This window comes from Ixodes scapularis, unplaced genomic scaffold (genome assembly GCF_016920785.2).
Source record: "Ixodes scapularis isolate PalLabHiFi unplaced genomic scaffold, ASM1692078v2 PGA_scaffold1__304_contigs__length_218370807, whole genome shotgun sequence".
In the NCBI taxonomy this organism is placed as follows: domain Eukaryota; kingdom Metazoa; phylum Arthropoda; class Arachnida; order Ixodida; family Ixodidae; genus Ixodes; species Ixodes scapularis.
The window spans coordinates 146,908,354-146,916,372 of record NW_024609846.1 but is presented as its reverse complement, the minus strand read 5'-3'; the positions used below and the strand labels follow the sequence as shown (position 1 = coordinate 146,916,372).

General features: G+C 49.2%; 1 protein-coding gene across 1 annotated transcript in view; it reads left to right on the top strand.

The window, feature by feature from the left end:
* LOC121835974 (neprilysin-1-like) overlaps nt 1-8,019 on the top strand; it is a 118,778-nt gene that overhangs the window by 61,476 nt on the left and 49,283 nt on the right. The window lies entirely within an intron of this gene.

Sequence of the window (8,019 nt, the reverse complement as noted above, 5' to 3'; positions counted from 1 at the left end):
TACTGTGAAAGCTATGAAAAGATCGCCCACAAAATTAAGAACAATCTCTAAAATTTTCAAAATGAAGCTTATTAGTACTATGCTTATCTATCAATGTATTGCTTTAAGCAGGTCTTATCCCTGGTAGGGCGCATAGTATAGACCAGTGTCCGCGCCATTTCCAGGGCGCCGCCATGTTTATCTACGCTCGCGCCACCACGCGGAGAGAACTGGCAGGCAGGAGGGGGGGGCTGCGTTGGCGGCGTTGCTTTGGGGAGTTGGATGCGGCAGGCTGTCCGAATGCACCGGCACATCGTGAAAGATGTCTTCACCAGAAGCCTCCGCGGCCCGTTCTTCAACAGATAAGATGTCGTGAACATTCGAGAACCCATCTCGATCGAGAAAACAAGAGAAAACCTTTCTTGTCTTAGATGTTCTCGGTGTCTGCTGACCCTTGACATCCGCGTTTCAGTCCGGGTTCATTGCGTAGCAAATATTTCGCTGCCGCTTTCTTGTAGCTTTCAAATGCTTGATTGTCGGCTTCTTGTATACGACATTACATTCGTGGCACGGTTGAGACCGATTTTCGCGATCTGCTTGCCTTTCTGCGGCTCTGCCGAGCCGAAATAAGTCGGAGGCGTTTACTTGATCGAACGCCGTTTTAGCGAATGAAAACGAGACCACGACGTTTCGTCGAATGACTAGCGAATGGGTCTTGTTCCATAGACAGCTCGGATTAGCTTTCTTTTGTAATATGCCGCTTTGTCTGCCGCCGCGAAGCGGCGAAAACGAGGGCTCCGAGTGTGTTAGCACGCCCCCCCCCCCCCCCCACCCACACACACGCTGCGAGCGTCTGGGTTCAAAACTATTAATTGCCAGCTCTAAAGGATGGTACTTACTTGAAGTGGGAGCTGGAATTCTACGAGGTACCAGGAGACACTTACTATCGGGCACCGAAGCACGGTGCCTGTGGGGACGGAGTCTAGGAACGCTACTGATTAATATTGTGACAGGCGATCAGTTATGATAACAGACGAAACTTCGACTCGTTTGTTCAGAAGTTCGCGGTGATATTTTATTAGCCCTCGTTCTAGCACACCAAGGATGGTCCAAGGATCTTAGGCAGTGAAATTCACATCACGCAGGCTCGTCCGTCGTAGTCGTCGCAGTCGACGACGAAATGTAATGAGCTACTAAGCTTCACAAGGTAAATGCCCGCGAGAAAGAGTTTTGTGGCAGTCCAAAACACCGATCCAGCAGACGCACGTACGTACGTTTACTCCGGACTCCATGAACCCGACGGCGCAAGATCAAAGCGATCAAAGAGCACCGCCGCCATCGCCACCCGGTTTTCTCTGCACTTCGCGCGACAACGGCACTGCAACGGAGGGCACTCACCTCGGCGTTAACAATCTGCGAAATAGATTAATTTCCCACTCTTGAAGCCATTCCAAATGATAAATGAAAATATCTCGGCGTTGTAGAACATCTGACGACACAACTGTGCCGAGCGCCTGCTCGGCGTCGTAGTAGCTCGTGCAGGCCTGCTTATTTGTAGTTGAGACGATGATTCCACATCTTTCGTGCCACTCGTGGTGCCTGCGATAACCTCGAAGGGCAGGCGAATCTTCTCACGAGGACGTTGAAGACACTCAACGCCGGAGCCACCAAAGCAATCGCACAAACCGTCGCCATGTTTGCTTCTTCGTCACTCGCGGCGCGATCAACTCGTCGCGAGATGTTTTCTGGCTCGGCTAGATGGAAACCAACAGCGGCAAAGTGGCGTATGGTCACACGGCTCTCACATTACGGGCACTACACTCACATACCGCGGTAAACAGGACCGATGCCGGCGAAACGGCAGTCGGCACACCAGCGAAGAAGCCTTCAACGGGAAGCGGCGGTGCAGGCCGACGCAGCCCCCCCTCCCCGTGAGCGTCTGGGCAGTCTGGGTTCGAGATTATTGTTCGCTTTTGCTCCTTGCGGTCGAGGCTAAAAAGAGCACTTCCGGACAAAGGTCTATACAAGGTAATATATATATATATATCGCTAAATCAACAAATTGCGGAACGATGGAAGGTACGCGAAGCATTTTACGGCTTTATGAAAAACAGCACAAATTCGACGGGTTTTTAAGTTTCGGTTTGCTATTGGAGCGCATCTGGGCCCATGCGGCACCGCGCCCTGTGGAGAGATAGTGCAGCCAGACTCTGCTGCGTCGCACGATGCGCAGCAGAGGTTTGTTGCACTATCTCTCCACGGGCCGCGGTGCCGCATGGGCCCAGATGCGCCCTGATAGCAAACCGAAACTTAAAAACCCGTAGAATTTGTGCTGTTTTTCAGAAAGCCGTAAAATGCTTCGGGTGCTTTCTATCGTTCTGCAATTTGTTGATTTAGCGTTTTTCGACGATGTTGAGCAATTTTCTAATTGCAACCATGCCCTTAGACACAATATTAAAAAAGTTAATTACGCAAAAATAATTAACAACTTAATTATCTCGGACTCTAATGATTTTCGTAAATGGGCCCCTGGCCCCGGACCAAAACGACACAAGCTTTTTTTTCGTTGCGATGAGTAGTTTTTGTAGGGTCGATTTGGCCTGACTTTTCTGAAACACCCCGTATATATAACATCCTTAATGCACGGCTTGTGAAAACACATCGGGAGTAACGACCCATCAATAGTGAAGGGAAAACACCGACATGGGTAAAGAAAAAAAAACAACAAGAACCTAAATGGCGAAGTTGAAACGAGTATATGACTGTTTGACAATCAAAATAATTTTGAACATTTAGTTGCTGAGGTTTGCAAGATGTGCGTTTCGTCGGAAACTTCTTTCAGTATACGAGGGGGGAGCCAAAGGTAGCCGGAGTTATTTTCTGGAGGGCGGGCTACTTGTAGTACAACTCCCTCCCTCTAGATGTGTTTTTCGGGGACCCGCCTACATCAAACTAGCTGTTGGCCTTCCTATGAGGCGCTGCATTTGGCTTCACTGGACTGGTTTTGGAGTCTCTTTCAAAGCGTTTGCCTATTTAGTGATAGGTGATTTATACGAACAACGTACATCAGTGCAATTCTGATTCCTGTAGACCAAGAATACGGCAGAAACGGTTGTAATGTTAGAGACAGTTTACTAACAAGTTGCTCTGAGAAAAATGCAAGTGTACGATTGGCTTTCACGTTTGAAACAAGGTGAATTGTCGCCTCATGATTACCTCCGTTCAAGGCGTCCTTTGACCAGCCGAACTGAAGAGACTGTGGCGTTCCGTGCTTTGAAGGAGCAGATACTAAAGTACGCTATTTTATTTCAAAGTCATCACCTAGGATGAGTGTAAATGGTGTCGTCACCACGTGCCGCTTTCGTGGCATCGAGCCGCGAGCCATATACCAGACCGAGTGTACATGAAGGACGATAAAGTATGATTCTATTTTCTCCGCAAGCCGACATAACTGCTCTGTCTCGTCGCTCTTAACACATGATGTCAGAAGTGGCCGTTGTCTGTCCACAAGACTTTCTACTCTGTCCACGCGACTTTCTACAACAGACTACCAACCCATACCAAGCGCGATGACAAAAAACCCAGCACGTCATTCCAGCACGCCCAGCAGGTCAACCCAACACGGCATCCCGGAAGCTATGGTGGCACTGCTGCCGCCGCCATGACCCCCGGATTCTGGCGGGGACATCTGGCAAAACTGGAAAACCTGGGAAAGTGAGTTCAAGCTTTTTTCCACGGCTACGTGTTAAGAGTCTCTTAGCGCCACCAGAAAGCATAGTGGCAGAAAACAATGCCAATAAAAGAAAAAGAAGTAGTGTGATGCAGACCGTCAACAGGTTCAGTCGTGTGTTCTTTTCTTCCCACACTTTTTACAAAATGGCGACGAGGTAAACAGAAGACTATGCCGACGTTCGGCAGGACCGAACCTTTCGAGGGGGAGGCGACGAATGGCCTGCATACGTGGAACGACTTCACTAATTCTTCATTGCCAACGATGTTCCTGCTGCAAAGACGAGTTCCATTGTCCTGAGCTGCTGCGACCCGAGTACTTACTTTTTGCTTCGGAACCTGGTGAAGCCGCAGGCACCCCAAGACAAGACCCTCAGCGAGATTCTGGCCATTCTCGGCAAGCATTACGCCCCTACGCCGTTCTCCGTGGTTCAGCGCTTCCGCTTAATTCTAGGGTTTGCTCCGAAACTGAATCTGTCAGTGACTTCATCGCAGCGCTGAAGAGCTCATCGGAGCACTGTGACTACGCTCCTGAGCTGAAGAAAATGCTACGAGACAGACTAGTTTGCGGTATAAACGACGCCGTGATTAAGACTCGACCTCTTGAAATTCCGGACCTCACCTTCGAGGTTGCTGTTCAAACTGCACGGGCCATGGAATCTGCAAAAAAAAAAGATGCTGCTGAGCTCTGTCAAGCTCAAGCTAGTACAAGCGTTCTTTCCACGCACAAGGTAATGTAAGCGGCAAAAGGCACATCGTGTTATCGCTGCGGAGACAAAAGCCACCTGGCATCTCAGTGCCGACACATCCATTCTACGTGTCACTACTGTCACAAGCGAGGGCACCTTTCTGTTGTGTGCAACTCGAAGAAGAGTGGGAACCCACCCAATGCAAAAGTTTCAGGAAGAGCTCGTCGGGGTCACACAAGGTCAACTCCATCTGCTCGGGTGAACACACTTAACGGCGACATGTCCCCGCAAGATCTTTGTCAGGTTGTGGAAACTGACGCCTACGACATGTGGCACCTGGGTACAGCATCAACAATACCACCTTTTCTGGTCACCGTTGAACTCTTCGGTAAACCGATTTTCATGGAACTAGACACCGGAGCGAGCGTTTCGGTGATGCCTGCAGAGAAGTTTCAAGCAGAAGTCCCCAATGTCAAGTTGGATTCTTCAAGCGTCCTTGTGCGAGGATTTTCTGGAGGCCTCAAGTAAGTCAAAGGCAAGGCGAATGTTAACGTCAGTTGCAGAGGTAACAGTGAGGTTCTTCCGCTGTTCATCACCTCTGGTACTTCACCTAAGTTGCTTGGTCGCAACTGGTTTCAAGCTTTGGGCCTGAGCCTCAAAGGACTAGAGCCAGTAAACAACCTTTCTAATGTTGCGGACCTCATACAGTTTTCGAAGAAGGTTTAGGCACTTTCAAGGGGATTTCTGCGAAACTCCTTGTGACTCCAGAGGCTCCGCCCAAATTCTGCAAGCCCCGTCCACTGCCATTTATATTAAATGATAGAGTCACCCAAGAGCTCCAGAGACTATAACGTGAGGGTGTCATTGAGTCAGTGAAGACATCTGACTGGGCAGCTGCCATCGTTCCTGTTTAAAAAAAGGATGGTCAAGTGCGGATAAGTGGGGACTCCAAAGTAACAGTCAATCCTGTGTCTCTTCTAGAGACCTTGTAACGTTTCGGCCGGGATGGCCGGAGTGACGACACCTTCATTCTGGCAGGCGACTTTATTTCAGTCCCATCTCAAGCAAAAAGCGCTCTCACGGCCGGTGCAGTGGCATTTTACCGAGTGCGCACCGAAAACTGGGCATGCGCCCCGTCCCGCTTATCATGCTGATAAGATACGTTACAACTTCTACCTTCTTCGAGGGCAGAGCCTCGGAATAATGGCAACCAAGAAACAGTTCTCGCAATGACTGCGGTGTCCCAGGTTAGAAGCGTTCATGAAGGGTGCTGCACGAGCCGTCAGCTGCGCACTTCAGCACAGGCGACTCCTGGAACCTTGACACACTTGTCCAGGGCAGGCGGCAAAGCCTCGAAGCCAAGGGACTTTTCTCCCGGGAAGGTTGTTGGAAAAACCGCAAGGTGCAGAAGCTGTAGACGACTTGGACCCAGTTGCTTCTTCTGACATTGGTCCAGGGCAGTCTTCAGTAAGAGTCCAAGCCAAGGGACAGCAGTTCAGGGGGAAGATGACAGTAGAGCCGCCGGGCACTCCTGAAGCCGAGGTCGTGGACTGCGACTCAGCTAGACAGTTGAACGAATGACAACCAGAAAACCCGGGCGACGGCCAGGGGATGCCAAATCGAGATTCCAAGTTGTCGAGTGAAAAAACACTACACCAACCATAACACAGCACTGCCACATTTTATTTAGTTTCCCGACTTGGGAATACCCCGTCCCGAAGGTGTGTTAGTCTAACCCCCAAAAGTGTTTCTTATTTACAATTCTTATTTACAAGATTAAGAGTCAAGTGACAAACTTATTTACAGAGGAAGAAAAGAAATGATATGTATTTAGACCGCTCTGCTCAAACTGGCAGCGTTTGAGTGGAGCTTTCCTTTCTTGTGTTTCACATGAAAAGAATATGATTGTAATGTCAGGCTCCAACGCAAGAGTCTACCATTTTTGGGAGCCATCTGACTCAGCCAAGTTAGCGGTTTATGATCGGTGACAAAAACAAATTCTCCACCGTCAAGGTAACATTTCAGCTTCTCTACAGCCCAGACCATACAGGCACATTCTTTCTCTAGCGTGCTGTATGTCTGTTCCCGTGTCGTCAGCTTCCGGCTAGCGAACAGAATTGGGTGTTCGTCCCCCTTGCTATGAATTTGGCTCAGCACGACGCCAAACTCCTTTTCACTTGCATCGCACTGTACCAAGAAAGGTTTTGAAAAGTCGGGACTGGCCAGCACAGGAGGGCTAATTAACGCCTCTTTCAATTTATCAAAGGCTTGGCGCCGTACCTCGTCCCATACAATCCGGACAGGCTCTTTCTTTTTGAGAGCATCTGTTAACGGACTAGCTAACTCAGAAAACTGAGGGATGTACTGCTGATAGTAATGTACTAAACCAATGAAAGACATTAAGTCTTTCTTTGTGTCCGGTAAAGGAAACTCGCGGATAGCCAAGAGTTTCAGCTCTTGCGGACGTCTCTTTCCTTGACGAACCACGTGGCCTAAGTAGCTCACTTCAGAACGCGCCAACTTGCACTTGCTCGCCTTCACTGTCAAACCCGCGCTTCGCAATCGAGATAAGACGTCGCGCAAATGCTGTTCATGCTCTTCCAAAGTGTTTGAAAAAACTGCAATGCCATCAAGGTACGGTAACGCGAACGCCTCTGCCCCCGAAAGCACCTTGCTCATAAGACGGGAAAAAACGAACGGAGCGTTTTTTTTAAACCGAAGCTAAGCACAAGCGGCCTGTATGTTCCGAACGGGGTTATAAATGCAGCGATGTTGCTAGCCCTGTTTGTTAGCGGAACCTGCCAATTGCCGCGGACAAGGTCAAAAATAGAAATGTACTTTGCCGAGCTGACTCTCTCAATGCAGGCTTCCATGTGCGGAATAGGGAACACCTTAGTGACCGTTACGGAATTGAGCTTTCTGTAGTCAACACACGGTCTAGGATCCTTCTCCGGGCACTCCACAAGAATCATAGGCGAGGCGTAGTCAGGCTCACACGGCTTAAGTCCAAGATCTAGCATTTACTTGACTGCCTCCCTCATGAGACGTTCCTGTCGAGGCGAGAAACGATACGGCTTACCCGTGGCCGGCAGCTCTGAACAGAGTTCTATATCGTAGGTGATTAAATCAGTCCTACCAGGCTTAGTAGAAAATACATCTGAGTAATCAGAGATCATTTTCTCGAGGTTGACGAATTGCTGTTTCGTTATCTGCGCCTGACTAACCGTCATATCCAAAATTTCTTTTACTGTGAAATCATCACGCAAAGTCACCGGAACAGGAACTTTTGGCGCAACTTCTTCGGGCGCGTTTAGAAGGATGTTCACGACATGCACTCGTTCGATGTAAGGTTTCATCAGGTTGCAATGGAAGATCCGCACTTCATTTCGGCAACCCGGTAGTAGAACCACGTACTTAGTGTCTGACAATTTTGGTTCTACCGTAGCGGGTCCTTCCCATTGCAGTTCCAATTTATTTGCTTTCGCCGAACGTAAAAGCAAAACCTTGTCGCCCTCATCGAACGAACGCATGCGACCGTTTTTGTCGTAGTAATTCTTTGCCCGTGCTTGCGCCTCCATCATGTTAGCCTTCACTAATTCTTGCGTGTTGTAGAGGCGGTTCA